The sequence below is a fragment of the Puma concolor genome, chromosome D3 (genome assembly GCF_028749965.1).
Source record: "Puma concolor isolate L17-30 chromosome D3, mPumCon1.1.hap2, whole genome shotgun sequence".
NCBI lineage: Eukaryota > Metazoa > Chordata > Mammalia > Carnivora > Felidae > Puma > Puma concolor.
The window spans coordinates 60,793,564-60,810,058 of record NC_141678.1 but is presented as its reverse complement, the minus strand read 5'-3'; the positions used below and the strand labels follow the sequence as shown (position 1 = coordinate 60,810,058).

The following is a 16,495-nucleotide window of genomic DNA, read 5'->3' as shown; positions in this document are numbered from 1 at the left end:
CAGTCCAGAAAGGCTGAATAACTTTTGATAGGTTGGTTTGATGTAAAGATAACTTTACAAGTTCAGAGCGATTAACAATAGAAAGAGCTATCCTACTAATATGACTAAAACATTCTTAGAATAGCTTTTTCAAACCAGGTTCTGCATAACTTTATCCCGTTCTAAGATTCCGAAAACAAAGCTCTGAGAACAAGAATTTAAAAACATGCTTAAAAAACCCTCTTCGATTTAAACCTGCTATACCTTTTGCCTTCCTTTTTTAAAGGAATGTCTACTAAACCACATGTATAATAATACACAATTTATTTAACCCTTTGATAGCTGACTTCCATTTTCTCAACTCTTAGATAGTTTACCCATAAAGAAAAAAAAAGGATAATATCATTCAGCTTTGTTATGTAAGGGAATCAAATGAAATTGCAAGTGAAAGATTTTTAGAATTATGAAGCTTTTTGAAAATAATATAGTGTTTGGGGAAGGAAACACTATGAATCCAAAGAAAATATTATAAAATAGAGACCAGAGTCAGGATTTGGTTGGCCTCCCATATTACTAAAACATGGAACCCTGAAACATGAGGTAAAATTCTCAAAAAGATTCCAATTCTTTAGGTTATTTTGGAATTTTCTGCATTGATAGAGGATACTATCCCCATTTAAGGAAAATCCAGTCCAGTTTCACTCTAGGTAGCCAAGCTCCTTTTACAGTCTGCCTATTTCAGGGGACAAATGGAGAAACTGTTTGTTTGTTTTGCCCTGAGGAAGGCCATAACAATTTTCATGTATCAAATTCCTAAAAGAATTTCAAGTTGTAAAAATGACTCATATGGGAATAAGGTTTTGAAATTACTTAATATGAAGGATGTTTGGCTAATAGAGTATTCAACTTTAAGAAGGCTTAGGGAGTTTTCGATGATTTCTACAAATACATAAAAGAGTGATTAGATTTATTCTGAATGCACCTGATGGTGAGAGAGCAGTCAGAAATAGGAACAATACCTGGACAATACAACAATTTGAGTGTAATGTAAGAGAGAAAATTTTAATAGGTGGGGCTGCAGTTGGATATCTCAATATATTTAGTTGTCCATCCTTAGGAAGTTTAAAATAGACAAAATATGAACAGCATCAATATTGCAGCAGGTCAATCCCCAGGTGAGTACTTGAACCAAATAAGCTCCAGGCTTTCTTCTTAAATTGAGGTTTGATGAGTTCAAATGAGATTTTCCTACACTCCAGATGACTTTTGGAGCAAGACACTAACTCTGTGATTTGTATGTAAAGAATGGTTTTGTAGCCCCTCAAATTCCATCCCAACCAAAGTCCTAACATTCCCATTAGTTATAAAAACGAAAGCAAAAACAAAAACAAAAAAAACTTGCCTGACTTGGGGCGCCTGGTTGGCTCAGTCAGTTGAGCATCCAACTTCAGATCAGGTCATGATCTTGAGGTTCCTGAGTTTGAGCATCAGGCTCCCTGATGTCAGCATAGAACCTCCTTCAGATCCTCTATCCCCCTCTTTCTCTGCCTCTCCCCAGCTTGTGTTCTCTCTCAAAAATAAATAAACCTTAAAAAAAATTGCCTGATTTATTTGTAATATGTATAATCTATCCTTCTGATTTGATCAATATACCCAGAAGTGATCATTCATCACCTCCAAAGGCACCTTCTTCCATTATTGGATTATTGCAGTTGTCAGACGTTGGTTTTCTTCCTTTGATGAATTTGGACAAGTGAGTCCACCTCCCTCAGTCTCAGTTTTCTCATCTATAAATGAGGTAGGTGTTTAGGTTATAGTTTCTGAGTGTCCAGTGTGGGTCTAGTCACCATCAAAGACGGGCCAACTATGTAAAGAAAACTGCCATAGGTCATTCAGACATCTGCTTAGGAATCCCTCTCAATGTCAATGTGACATCTCATTAGGTAGGTTATGATCAAATATTGTTTTTAACTCAAAACTGCATTACCCAGTTTGATCATGCATCTTATTGACTAAACTTGGCTCTGAATAACTTTTAGCTATTTCCCAAAATCAGATCCCATCTGCAAGAAATGAAGATTCACCACTATCAAGGTCTTTAAAAAAGTGCTACAGGCTTTGAAGAAAGTTCCAAAACAAGAGTTCAAACAGCCTCTGAGCTATAGCAGCATCATTAAAGTAATTGCATAATTGCTCAAGGGACAATATCATTTGAAGGTGTGAGTTTGGATTTGATAAAAAAATAGTGACATAGCATATTTCATTCACAAAAATAGTAAGTAACAATATCAAGCAGCATGTAAGAAAGATGGAACATAATAAGCCTTACAAGGGTCCACAGAGGGAGGGTGATTACTATATACTGAATAGTCAAAGAAGGTTAAGTTGAAAAGATAAAATCTGTTCTACTTAGAAGAGTAGGCAGATTATTAGCATCTATTAGTATCTGTATAAAAATATATGTTTTACTTTATCAGAAGGAATTAATTGGTAATACTAGCCAGCTTTCACTCAGAAAGGAGTTGAAATATGCGAGACTAGAAGAAAAGACAATTAATCTTTGCCTTGGCAGGGGTCTGCAAGGGCCAACGTCAGGAATCACAGTGACAGTGGAAGTGGGTAGAAGGGATGTTGCTCACTCTCTCCACCTCCCTGGAAACATGTTCAGTTCTTTTGCCTACGAAGGCCAGCATTTTGCTAAAGTAAAATCTCACCTACCACTAACCACCACTTCCACAGATGCCCATAAACATCAATAAGAAACCAAAGCAGGGTCTACCTTGTTTGTCTGCCATAAATAATTATTTGATTCTTAAGCCTTATTTATCTACCCAAAGTTACAGCTTTTGTTTTTTTTTCCCCCCTAGAAAGATGCTACAGAAAGGATTCTCAATTCTACCTTTAAAACCAGAATGGCTATAAAGTAACAAGATGTGACAAATAGAAGAATGACTGATATGTGACAAGATTATCAGGACATTAAAAAATATAGAAATGGGGGGGTGCCAAGGGTGGCTCAGTTGGTTAAGCGTCCGACTCTTGATTTCTGTTCAGGTCGTGGTCTCACGGTTCGTGAATTCCAGCCCTGCATTGGGCTCTTTGCTGACACCATGGAACCTGCTTGGGATTCTCTTTCTCCCTCCCTTTGCCCCTCCCCTGCTCAGGCTCTCTCTCTCTCAAAATAAGTAAATGAAACTTAAAAAAATATATAGAAATGGGTTCACAAAAGGAGACCGGAGCTGATGAAAATGATCTTTCCTCACTTAGAAGTGTCTCTCAAGTGAAATCTACTTGCTCTTTCTATGTTTCAAAGAGAGCAGGGATGGGGAATGTCAGTAAACCCGCGTGTCACATGCATGCAAATCTCTAAGTGTTCTAAAGGTCATTTGCAACCCACATGGCTTGGCATTTTCCTTCCAGAACACTAAAAGGAATAATTTAATTAACTCTTCCAAAGAAACATAATCAGACTTAATTGGAATTTATGCCGATCAAAATATTTGAGTCTGGGACCTGGATAACTGGAAAAGAAATGATACAAAAAATATTTGATAGCTGGTGTCAGTAAATTAAGGTTGAGAAGCACTTAAAAAAGAAATCAGAATTTAACGTACAAGAGTTTGCACTTGATAAGAATTCAGTGTACCGCTTTGGTAATTTTTTTCTTAGCCCCCTTTCCCAAATTCTTAATCTCTAGAAAATGTATCAAAATGAGTCAATAGCAAAGCTTGCCTCTGAAACAGGAGACTTGACAACAAATACCACCCAACTGTCATTGTTTAAGCTTATGAGCAATTGAATCTCATTATTTCAGCCAAATTATGTTTTACTGCAGTGAGAAGCCAAAAAAAAAAAAATATTTTAAACTGTTTTTTTTCTACACTTCAGATTTCAGTGATATGGACAAACATTGAGCTTTCAAGAAGGCAGGAATGTCCTTTTTAGCCAAGAAGAATCATCCCAGGAATGGTAACCAGATGTTTTTTTGACCTAAAACATGGGGGGAAAATAGCATTTTAGCCAGATTTTTATCAACCAATTTTAGAGTAGAAAAATAAACAATAGGTATTTCTAAAAGTTACGTTATTTCCAAGGGATGTTATAGCTTTTAGAAAATGTATCTTGGTAAATGACTAAGAAGTATCATTAATAATAATAAAACCACTATAAATCAAGTGAGGTAATATGCTAAGTTATTTGCATCAATTATCTTGTTTAAATTATCATGTTAAAAATACTGTGATGTGTTTCCACAGATAAGAAAACTGAGTCTCAAAAAGGTAAATAATGTGCTGAGGTTACCCAGCTAGTGAAGAGTTACACTGCCTTTATAATAAGTTGCAATACATTTCACACTTGCTTGGGGTAAAAAGATGAATGGGTTATTTCATGAATGTGAGCAGTCCAATGGCAGCTACACCCTCAGTATGGCAAAGATGTCATTGGGATTCAGTCTGTTTTCTCTATCCCTTGATCATTTTTCCTCTCTGTGTTCTTCATTCTCAGACAATATTCCTACATGATAGCAAAGAAAGTCACTAGCATACTAGGATATCTGTGGAGTTAGGCATTACATACTCTCAGAGATGCAAAGAAACAAAAGTATGTTGCATGTATAGCTGCTCTGGTTTTGTTCTGGAGTTTCCATTAATGCTAAAGGTGGTGCCTCTTCCCACCACCTATTAAACATAATACAGTCTTTAGTCAATGACATTACAATAGTGTTGTATGGTGACAGATGGTGGCTACACTTGTGGTGAGCATAGCATAATGTATAGAGATGTTGAATCACTATGTTGTACACCTGAAACTAATGTTAACATTGTGTGTCAACTATATTCAATTAACAAAACAAAACACAGTCTCTGCCACTTTACACTAGACTATTTTAGAGCATTTCAAGATGTTTCAGAAAACACGCAATCACATTTGAGATTCAAACAATTCTCTCCGCTCAGAAATTGGCCCATCTATTTTCTCGTACCCTAAATGGTGACTGGTTATAGGGAAAGCTCATGAACCCTTATGGAGAGTGGTGGCTGGTTTACATGCTATCTTCATTGGTCTTGGCATGTTCCTTGTCTGCTTGACCAAGGCTGTTGGCTCTCAATTCCCAAGACTGTTGGCTGTCTCACTCACCATAGTTTACTCCACATTATACAGAGTCTGGGGGTATAAACACGTGCAGTCTTGGGTCAACTCCCTTTTGCCAGAGATGTTCTTCCATTGTGCTACTTCCTGTTCCATCTTGTTCCAGTGTTGGTTCGAAGCACTGTGTGAATCAGTCTCTCCACCAATCTGAAATAGGAGGCAGGATGCAAGTCCTCCCTGTTTTGGATTTTCCTCTCAAACTTCATATTTTTATCTTATAATTTTAATTTTATTTTATTTTTATGATGTTCATTTTAAGAGATAGAGCGGGAGGGCCAGAGAGAAGGACAGAGAGAATCCCAAGCAGGCTCTACACTATCAGTGTGGAGCCTGACATGGGGCTCTAACTAGCCAACTCGCAAAGTGTGAGATCATGACCTGAGAGGAAATGAAGAGTCAGATGCTGAACTGGCTGAGCCACCCAGGCGTCCCTCTCCTTTCTTTCTCCTCTCCTTTCCAGTGGAACAGAATGTGTAATGCAGCAAAGAAAGTAACCACATTAGGAAGAAAGGAACATCATCAACACTGTAGTGAAGAAGATTCCTCTCTTTTGACGGCTTTTAGTAAAGTCATGAGCATGACTCATGGTGATACCATGTAGGTTCTATGTCCATTTTAAACCCATCATTATGGAAAGGAAATGGAACACCTTAATTGGCCAAGCCTGAGTTAAATGCTAATGTTAAAGAGGTAGTAGAAATGAGATACAGAGTGAGTTAGCTTCATCCAAACTGGATAGAATATCAGGGAAGAGAGTTTAGAAAGAAGGAAGAGATTTATAATAAGCTATGCACAGTTATGCTTCGTGTGCATTATGGATACAGTGGAATGACTAGTTTTACAATTAATTTACATTAATTTCCTTCTACATACTTGGAAAACCCAAGGTATAGAAACATATAAAACAAGATACCTTTATCTATCTCCCTCCCTTCCTCCCTCTCTCTCTCTCTCTTTCATCTATCTACACTTTTATTTATCCCAGCAACTTGGCCTTTATTATCCTAACGAAATAAAATCCTCAGCCTTAAAAGAAAGTTAAAAAAAAAAAAAGATAATCCAGTACTTCTGAGTATCCAAGGTCTTGGGTTCCAATAATAGATTTCACTTTATGAGATGTTTTGGTTTTTTTTCCAACTTATACATTAACTTTTCAGTCTAATTCCCAAGTAAATTATCCCCTCCACATCATATACCCTCCAATATATATGCATATATATGAGGCCATTCTTCTGTGTTCGAAGCCTCATAATCAAGAAATGAGTTAAAACATCTATCCTAACCAGGTTCCTGGGTGGCTCAGTCTGTTAAGCTTTCCACTTCAGCTCAGGTGATGATCTAACAGTTCGGTTGGTGGCTTCAAGTCTCACATCGGGCTATGCACTGACAGCGTAAAACCTGTTTCACATCTGTGTCTCCCTCTCTCTCTGCCCCTCTCATGTGCACTCTCTCTCTTAAAACTAAATAAACATTAAAAAAACCAAAAAAATCTACCCTAGTGACATTCTACCTTGAATTTTGGCAACAACTTCAAATTATGTTTTTTGTTTTTGTTTTTTTTTTTTGTTTTTTTGCTTTATTTTTGTACTTAAACTCTATTCTGCGGTACCTCATGAACACAAATGTCTTTTATGCAATTTTATGCAGTCACTCTATTGTCCTGAAGATGGAAGCCAAAGTCCTGGGTCGAAGATGTAAGATTTTCACCACTTGAACCTAACATACATTTTGTATGGATTAAAAAAAAATGCAAAAGCCTAACAGCTCCATACATCAATAGTTCTAAAAATGTAGGAAGCCTAACATTTGTAGATTTTGCTAAAAATTGAGAATTCTAGGCTTTACCAGATCCAGATACTGATTCAAGAGGTTTGGCATATGGCCATCAAATCTATATTCTAAGTGAACATTTTTGTTAGTCAAGATAGGTTAGTTTCCATTGCAGTAACAGGCAAACCTCCAAAGTTGATATTCTACTTGACAAAACATACAAATAGGTCAGTTAGATACTCCTCTCTAGGACCAACGCAGAAATGTTACCATTCACTTCACCTGAGGAAAAGAGAATGTGTTGAACTGCTTACTAGCCCTTAAAACTTCCACCCAGAAATGTTTTTATTTTATTAGATGAAACAAGTTTTGTGGCAATATCTAAACTCAAAGTGATAGGGAACTATTTGGTGAACAGTATTTATGTAGCTATTCTGAGGACTTCATTTGAAGACACAGGTACCCTATTATTTATTCTGAAATAGCTTGTTCATTAAGTTTCAAAACCTGCCTTCAGTTTTCCTCAGTGCATTTGAATACCCATTGCTCATGCTGAATTTTTCTTCTGTTTCTAGGTGCACAAGAACTTCCAACTATACGTTTATCTTCTGCAACTAAGAAGTCAAAAGACATTTCATGCTCAATAATTTATTTGCTTTTATTGTATTTTTAATGCTCAACTTGTCAAAAATCATTAATATATCTATACCATAAAATATAATCTTATTTTTAAGAAAAAAAAATCTTTCAGCAATCAATTCAGGGCAAAAGAGATATCAAGAAAAGTAGTCTTATCTGCTCAGTGGACTCCAACTATTAATAGATTATTTTCCAAAAATTTCTTTATAAATCAGTTGTTTGAAAATCTTTTAGATTTCTCCAGTGGGACAATATTATAGCGATTGAGATTTCTGGGAGAGTATTCCAATGCCTATTTAACTCCTTAGGCTATATGTTCAAAATGAAACACTGTAAAGTAAATTTGTATACTATAAAACGAAACACCTTTACAATGCTACTAATTCAATAAAACAAAAAAAGTGCTAAAATTCAAAGAATATGTTGTCTATATTTTAAGCTAATACTGAGACAAGCTTTTTTAATTAGGGGAGAATGAAAAGGTAGGTAGAGATTTTACAGATGTTTTGAAGGGAATTAGGAATATTTTCAAGGATTTATATGTTATTGGCAGTGGTTCTTGATTATTCCTAATTGCCACTTCAAATTATATGATGTTCTTGCCTTAAAACAGGTATGTCACTAACCACTAAAATTTCAAACAATGATTATCCCACTGTTTGAATCATGATTGCAATAATGAAGGTGAGAATAAAAAAGTTAATGAGGAAGGAAATAAAGAGAGAAAATACACCATACTAACTGGGAAAGAGTTTTAACAGATAAAGGAGAAAACAATAAAATGCAAGTGGATGTGTTCTGTTGTGAAACATTATGTGAGGGGGAATACCTGAGCTGGTACTGGTAAACTAAAGAGGAGAAAAGGAGCAGGCTCCATTTGAGAGAAGAATAAAGTTGGTTGTGGTATAGAAACATTGGAGTCAGACACCTTAGAGCAGGAGACAAGGGAAGAGTAGAATTACTCTCTTGATATTTAAAGTAATGAGTCTGAGTGGGACTTGAGCTTGTACAATGACGTACTGGGTGAGAAGCAGACAGAGGGATGAGATAAGAAGGGGCATAAAAGAGCTTTTCTTTAGTATTGAACGATGACACAAGGTATGTGTCATCTATTCAGCCTCTTGAAGTTGAGGCAGGGGTTCCCACAGCCCCACACCCTGTTAATGAGCCTAGCACAGAATCTATACCTGCTTTTCATTTGTCAATCCGTGAGGTCTGACAGCCTTCTGCGTGGTTAAGTTAGCTTTATGCCTCCACCTCCCCAGCCCTCCTATTTTACCTGAATCCCATTTCTGGGTGCAATCCTGGGAATTTCCTCCGAGGAGATCATAAATTAGGTTGGAACTAGGACTATTAACAAACACAAAACCAGGGAAAAACTGGATTTGCAACAATCCCTGGGGGCCGTGACTTTATTCAAATGAATCAAGTGTGTATTGAGTGCTGACTTCTGGATCAGGTGCTATGCTATGAAATTTCACATTTATAATTTCTATTTAACACTTAATCAGTTTTTGGTGATTATATTTTCAGCAACCATATACAGGTGCTAGAGGGCTAACTGGCATAGATTCAGGTTCAAGTTAGAGAAGGCAGAAACCAGAGCAAGATCATGACAGCTGGGGACCACTGGAGAGGTAAGCCTGAGGGCAAACTCTGAGATCTGAAAGTGTACCTTTTGAGTCCCTGTCTTTTCCCACTCCTCCTACCTTGGATACACCTCAAGGAACCATTGCATATCAAAACCAACTATTAGAACCTTCATCACATTGACATGTGAGTGAAACCCCCTTTAGGTACCAGCAGTCTAAGAACACCAAGCAATTTCTTTTGAATGAAAGCCTTGGGATAAATAAATCCACTCATTTACGTATTATTCAGTCATGTAATGAACACCTTCTACATGCCAAACACTAAAAAGCTAGTCTTTCTTTTTTATTTGCCAATAGAAGCTATGAATGGCACACTGAAATTCCAGATACTAGGTAAGAAACATTAGTTTGAAGGATGAAGATATCAAGGCCTCAGTCTCCTCTGAAATCAGATCACAATGCTCTATGTCATCAGTTTCCCTTTATCTTGATTACATGTCCAGGAACACTGACACTCTAACAACAAAATGGACAACTCCAGTGGACCAAAATAAGTTGACTATACCCAAAATGATGGAAGAAACGGTGCAAACATTAACCCTGAAGGGAGAAGGTAAGTACAGATACACACAAAAGCTTGAGGAGTCAGGGAAGCCACTTAGTCATGCAAATGCAGAAAGAACACATCCACATAGGTTAAAGGAGTAAATCTAAGCTTCAAAACTATAAGAGATTGCCAGTAGGAAAACACACTATGGAATGCAGTGGTAAAAAATTCAAAACATTAGTTGTATTTTTTTAAAAAAGTATTATCTATCTATCTGGGAGACAATCACGTAACACTTTAAACAGCACAATTTCCCAAGATACCCCAGTCCTTTCCTGGAGCATGGAGGTGTGTGTCTATTCTCCTCTGTGATAGGGCAGTGGGTTATAAGAGCCTCAAAAGTCCAGGTGTTGCTATACGGCAGCTCAAGGTCAGGATGGGAAGGGCGTCTGTCAGGTCTTCTCTGCCTAGAAATATCTCACATCTTCTTCTGTCACTAAATTGTACCCCAAGCCATTCATTCTTTTCCTATATCAGGACCCAGTGCTGTCACTTCTTTTGGAGACACACATATTTCCAGGAAGAGCAGGAAACTTCTAGAAGTCAGTTCAGTGTGCCTGGGTGGCTCGGTCGGTTAAGCGTCCAGCTTCAGTTCAGGTCACCATCTCACAGTTCATGAGTTCGAGGCCCCCGTCGGGCTCTGTGCTGACAGCTCAGAGCCTGGAGCCTGCTTCAGATTCTGTCTCTGTCTCTCTCTCTCGCCCCCTCCCCTGCTCACGCTCTTTCTCTCTCTGTCTCTGTCTCTCTCTCAAGAATAAATAAACATTAGAAAAAATTTTGAAGTCAGTTCAAGGTTGTGAATTACGTTATCAGAGAGCATCCTCCCACCTGCCAAGCTCACAACTTTACTGTAAGCAAGGGAGCCAGGGAAAACCAGGCTTGACAGAAGCTCTTCTATGAGGTCACTGTGCTCCCACTGGAGTTTGTGTGTGGGTTAGGCTAATATCTGAAGATAGCAGATAGATCACTAGTTCAGCAGTTCTCAAAGTGTGGCCCCCAGAGCAATGGCATCAGTATTGCTTCAGAATTTGGTAGAAATGCAAATTCTCAATCCCTGTCTCATGAATGCTGAATGAGGGACCCTGGGATTGGAGCCCAACAATATGCGTTTCCACAAGCCCTCTAGGTGATTCTAATTCATGTTCAGGTTTAAGAAACGCTGACCCCTCTGGCAGCTCCACTGGGGATCTACTCTATATTGTGGATTCAGGTAATCACCAAAGAGTGAACAAGTTTCTGATGCTTTCCTGAAATCAGATTTTGATGTCATGGAGAAAGGGCTTGAATAAAAGCTTGCAGAGCCAGGAGATGGCAGTGGCAGCTGGTGGGGTGTAATGAGACAAAGGGCAAATGCGGATGGTGTGAAAGGAAGTTCAGGAACAAAAGAGCAGAAAAGGATGAGAGACTGCAGGAAGACACAAGCATTACCATTTTTTCTAGCTTAGTTCTAGCTTAACTTCAGTCTTTTCCATGATCGAACTTTACACTGGTGACTACTGGGTCACAGACCTGGATTAGGGCTGCACTGGGGACCATTTTACCCAGGGTTTTTATTTTTCTGTCTGTAAAGGCAGTAGCAGCAGGTTAAGCTGCCTCCCCGTTTGCGAGCTTTCTTCCACCCCAACTTGTGTTTTCCTTTCTTTTTGTAATGAATTCTGATGTACTTACATCTTTCCAGGGATTAGGCCTGACAGCAAGAGCCCACAATAAAGTGAGCACGAGGTCACACAACAATATATGGGGAAGAATGAACTACAATTAAGCCAGCATAATTGCATACAAGCAACACCCTCCAAAGTACCGAACAATAAATCTTTGGCTCAAAGTAATGAGGGATCAGGAGATGAGAACATTGGAACAGCTCACTCGAGCAGTCTTAAAACTCACCCTGGAAGTAAAACACATAAGAAGTTACCGTGGATTCCCACGCCTGAGAAATCAGGCTGACCCCCAAGATGTAAGACCTGGAGTTTCTAAGGTACATCATTTTTGCCAAGCACTTAATTTCCTCCTAGCTTCTTGTTGGATAACAACAGACTTGCATCTTAAATTTTTTAAATGTTTTATTTATTTTTAATATATATATAGAGAGAGAAAGTGTCAGCAATGGAGGAGCAGAAAGAGAGAGACACAGAATCCAAAGCAGGCTCTAGGCTCTGAGCTGTCAGCACAGAGCCCAATGAGGGGCTCGAACTCACAAACTGTGAAATCATGACCTGAGCCAAAGTCAGACGCTCAACAGACTGAGCCACCAGGCGCCCCCAAACTTGCATCTTTATTACTGGAGCCAGCGTTCAATTACCAGGGTAATGGAGAAGAGCCTTATCAAGAACGGCCCAAACATAAACCTAATCAGCGCAATATTCAATTTAAGTCACAGTTCATTCTGTGCATTAGTAATTTCATCCCAACAACAAACTGAGTCATATACTTTGCTTCAAATGATTTTTAAAAGTCTCCAGTCCCTCCAGAGTAGAAACAGTTTTCTGTTTAAGTATCTTTTTCTTACTGAAAGTCATCTAGAAAACCAACCTACTCCCAGAAAGGAGATGCAACCGTGAGGGGCTTGGAGGTCCATGATGAAATGAAGACAGTTATCACTTTTCATTTCTTCCTGGTGGAGGAGCAAAGAAGCCATCATGTGACAAATATGGAAAAAGAACAGAGAGGGGGAGGGAAAAGGGAGCTTCCTTTTCCTTCAGAAATTAGTTGTCTATTTAGGACTCTAGAGCACAGTATGAAGCATCTCTGGCTTAGTATATTTGTTCCTATATTACTTGTATCATAAAAACCTTCATAATTAGGACATTAGCGAACTAACAACTCAATCACTCAGATAATATGAGTTTTTAGTAGGCTCCTAAATGTGGCCTAGTCATTACCCAAATGGGTCACAGTTCTTCCCTTTCCCAAAGAATGTATATTCTATTGTAGGGGCGGGTTGGATCAAGACCAAGAAACCTGACAAATCACAGACTAGTTAAGTGCGTACACTTTTTGCTATGAGCTATGGATTATAGAATAAAAGGGAGACATATAGAGAAACTACCACAGAACAGAGAAGCTGAAAATACTAAAACTGAGCTTGACTTGAAATTAAACTCCTTTACTCTCTCCTCTTCCTGGTACTTTCCATGCAAACTTGGAACAGTAGGCTCCAAGTTTTAAGGCAAGTTCAAGGCCTGCTGGAACATTAATCTCACCAGGGGCTTTTTATTTATTTATTTTTATTTTTTAAACATATTAGCTTTTTGTAGGATACACAAGAAATCATCTAACTTTTAGTTCTTATCAAGAAACTGGGTAGAAAAAGTCACCAGACTAGTTGCAATCTTAAGAAACTGTGGCTTTTGAAAAATATCTTAAGTGAAGAAAAAGAAGAGACCAAGAGAAAAGCACAAAGAAACAGAGACAGAGATATAGAGAGAAAGGTTATACATCAAAGAAGAGAGGAGAAAAAAAGTTGAGAAGAAAAATTCAGGATATTTGAAATATTTCATTTTGCGTAAATGAGTTCTTATGTTTTAGAAGCATATTCTGTGTGCTTGTGTGTGTGTGTGTGTGTGTGTGTGTGTGTGTTTATGAGTGTGTATTGCCAGTTGTCTAGTTGATCTCTCACCTTATGTATGATTGGTTTTATAACTGTTATTGGCCAGTTGTATTCGAAAACTGGTCTCACATGTGAAAACCTTTTCTACTCACTATAACAGGAAGAGAAGAGTCATATGTCTTTTGGCTTCATTATGGTGACAAAGACAGTTCTGGACGCCTTGCCCATGCTTGGTACCTGCTAACCTATTGACTCGAATACATGCGGTCTATATACATGGGCTCTCTTTTGCTTATACAACCCAAAGTGAGTTGACTTTGAGGCCAGAAGCCATAGACTTGAAAGGTAAAGTCAGAGACAAACGAGGCTGAAGCTGTAAGGACAAAGGAAATTAGGGGACACTTGCTTACCTCAGATACAGAGCAGGTATGTGTTAGAAATGTTTGTGCTTACTAATTAAATACATTTCATTTCCTCTTACATCTTTTTTGCTTAACTAAGGAGAAAATGTGCATTATTTATAGGAACTAACATAATGAAAACACAAAGAAAAGGAACCATTTTGATTCAAATCTTGGCAAATATCCAACTTGCAATAACTTGAAGATTTAATATTATTACGTGCACACACACACAAAAATAAAGCCTAATGCTCATCCAAGCATATTTCAATCAAAACTCTCTCTGGGAACCTTCCTACTGACAATACAATTTCGTGCAAAATAAACAATAAGATGCAAAAACTACAGTAAGCAGTTTAGGAAATTACATATCAAATATCTTCTTAAGAGCCTGGGGGTCTTACTGAGCAGAAATTTTGCCTAACAAGTCTTATTGCATATGCAGATTTAAATAATTCACTTGTTTAAGAAATCTCCTATTCTCTATTTACTCAAGCACTTCAGCCATGGGTTGTCGCCAGCAGTCATGCCAAGAGTCAAAGGGAAAAAAAAGGTTATTTTTCTAGTTTTGAAGGAAGCGATATGAAAATAAGTAGCAAAGCTAAGATTCTGCATTAAAGTCAGGTAACAATAGTATATTCAGTCAAAATCTGTTCTCCATAAGTCTGATTTCAGAAACCTGTATCATTCATATAGGTATATATACACTTACACTAAAAAATGGTGTGGGTATGATTAGCTATGTAGCCCACTGGTCTCCTATCTCTCCTAATATATAGATGAGGATCCCAGAGAGAGATGTTGTCTAAGGTCACAAGACCAGTGAATATAAGCACTGGAATGAGACAATAGAACTTCCAAAGGTTGGTTCCTCTTTTCACTACTCAAAGATACCTCACAAGGCATCCTGCATAAATGAATAATTCTACATAAAATCTTAAGTGTGTGTGTGTGTGTATGTATGTATGTATTTTCATAGACTTCCAAGCTATTTAGACTTTGATTAAACTGAATACATCTTTAGTTCTCTCATGCACTCACAGAATTTCTCTGATGATTTAGCCAATAATAGAATAATAAAATAAAAAGACAACAACAATAAAGCAACCAGGTCTGTTCCAAAGGAGGAAATTAACAAAATCAATGTCTACAATACACAATGTACCGAGGTAGCTCTTCAAAGGTTTTTGGTCTGAAAGTCCAGATAAAAATGGTTTGATTACTAAAATTCTTAAACTTTCAAAACATGGATTTTTATTTCAGGCTAATTTTTTAAATGTCTGTTTGTTTTTGAGAGAGGAGAGACAGAGCACATGAGCAGGGGAGGGACAGAGATGGAGGGAGACAGAGAATCTGAAGCAGGCTCTGCGCTGACAAAAGAGAGCCCAATGTGGGGCTTGAACCCACCAACAGGAGATCATGACCTGAGCTGAAGTCATATGCTTAAATGACTGAGCCACCCAGGTGCCCTTTTAAGTCTAATTTTTAAAAGAATTTTTCAAGTAAACATGTATTGGAGGGAATATAAAAACACTGCTTTCACCACCTCTTTTTCAGATAAAAGTGGCCCACAGAGTCTAAAGCAATCGTTGATAATGAAAGTACACAATACATGTGGGCTTAGTTGGGTGTTTTATTCTAATTTCCAGACCCTATTTCACCCTTTCAGTTTTTCTCTGTAAAACTCTCACAGGCATTTGACATTGACTTTCTCTGAAAACAAAAACAAAAACAAAAACAAAAACAAAAACAAAAACAAAAACACTGTGCCTAGGACAGTGGGAAATCCAAAGTGGAAGGCATTGTCCTGCCTCTGGTGGAGTTCACATACTTGCTGGGATAAGATGACCTTTTTAAATTGAAATGTTATTATCCAGTTCAAGGCCGTATCTTACTGAAGGGGTTTGGAACAGGTCTCTGCAAAAAACGTGCCACTTTGTTATGTGGACTATTTTGAACTGAAAACAATTGAGTCTCTGCAGGCTCAAGGGAGACTTCTGCCCCTCCCTTAACTACCTAAAGAATCTAAACTGGGGGTCTTTCCCAGAATAAGAGCTATTATCAGAGATAAATTTTATCTCTGAGTGACCCATCGATATGGCAGGGCAAACATCTAATTATCAAACATTTGTTCTTTTTATTGCCCTGTGAATTGGTCTGTATTGAATTGCCTTCCTCCCCTTTAAAGCCCTAGGCCACTATTCCACTCCTTAGCTCAGCCTCAACTGAACCCACTTGTCTTTGGGACTCACATTTTCTGATGGGGCTCCTGTATATATGTGATTAAATTTGTTTTTCTCCTGTTAATATGTCTCATGTCAACTTAATTAATTGAATAGCCAAAAGAACCTAGAAGGGTAGAGAAAACATTTTTCCTCTCCTATACCAGTGAGTTGATGTTATTTTACACAAGGCAAAGAAACATGACATTTGAGCAGCTTTTCCTCAGTTACTGAAAAAAAAAGCTTTTTTTTTTTTTTCATATTATAGATGACTCATGGACCTTTATTGCTTAGCCCTATAATTTTAAAGATCCATAATATAATTACTAACTAGGAGTATAATCTTTCCTCTCTGGTAGTTAATGTTGGAGGAGTATTGGAAAGGGGGACATGTCTGGTATTCAGCCCTTCAGGAAATGTCTAAGGGCTGGATCAAAGGATCAGTTGGAGCCTGCCTCTTGTATGCCTCAATTTCACAGAATACCTCTTCGAATTTTACAGTCTTTTCCTATCTCTCATTGCACTTAGTATAGAATTGCAAATTCCTATTGATTGATTAAACCAATTTAGACTGGTTCACTTGC

General features: G+C 37.8%; 1 protein-coding gene and 1 long non-coding RNA gene across 4 annotated transcripts in view; both read left to right on the top strand.

Moving 5' to 3' along the window:
- The window catches only part of LOC147575596 (uncharacterized), a 323,504-nt gene extending 317,933 nt beyond the window's left edge, over positions 1–5,571 (top strand). For both annotated transcript variants that reach the window (XM_086682845.1, XM_086682844.1), the window contains one exon: positions 3,868–5,571. The gene's annotated coding sequence lies outside the window, so the exon portion shown is untranslated. The remainder of the gene's footprint in view (positions 1–3,867) is intronic.
- Positions 5,572–5,582: 11 nt separating this feature from the next.
- Positions 5,583–14,080, top strand: LOC147575595 (uncharacterized). 2 transcript variants are annotated; one of them, XR_015242544.1, is made up of 3 exons: positions 5,583–9,176; positions 9,635–9,744; positions 13,449–14,080. It is a non-coding gene; the product is annotated as an uncharacterized LOC147575595 (long non-coding RNA). The 2 variants fall into 2 exon arrangements; XR_015242543.1 differs by lacking the exon at positions 13,449–14,080 and adding an exon at positions 11,417–11,657.
- The last annotated feature ends 2,415 nt before the right edge of the window (positions 14,081–16,495 follow it).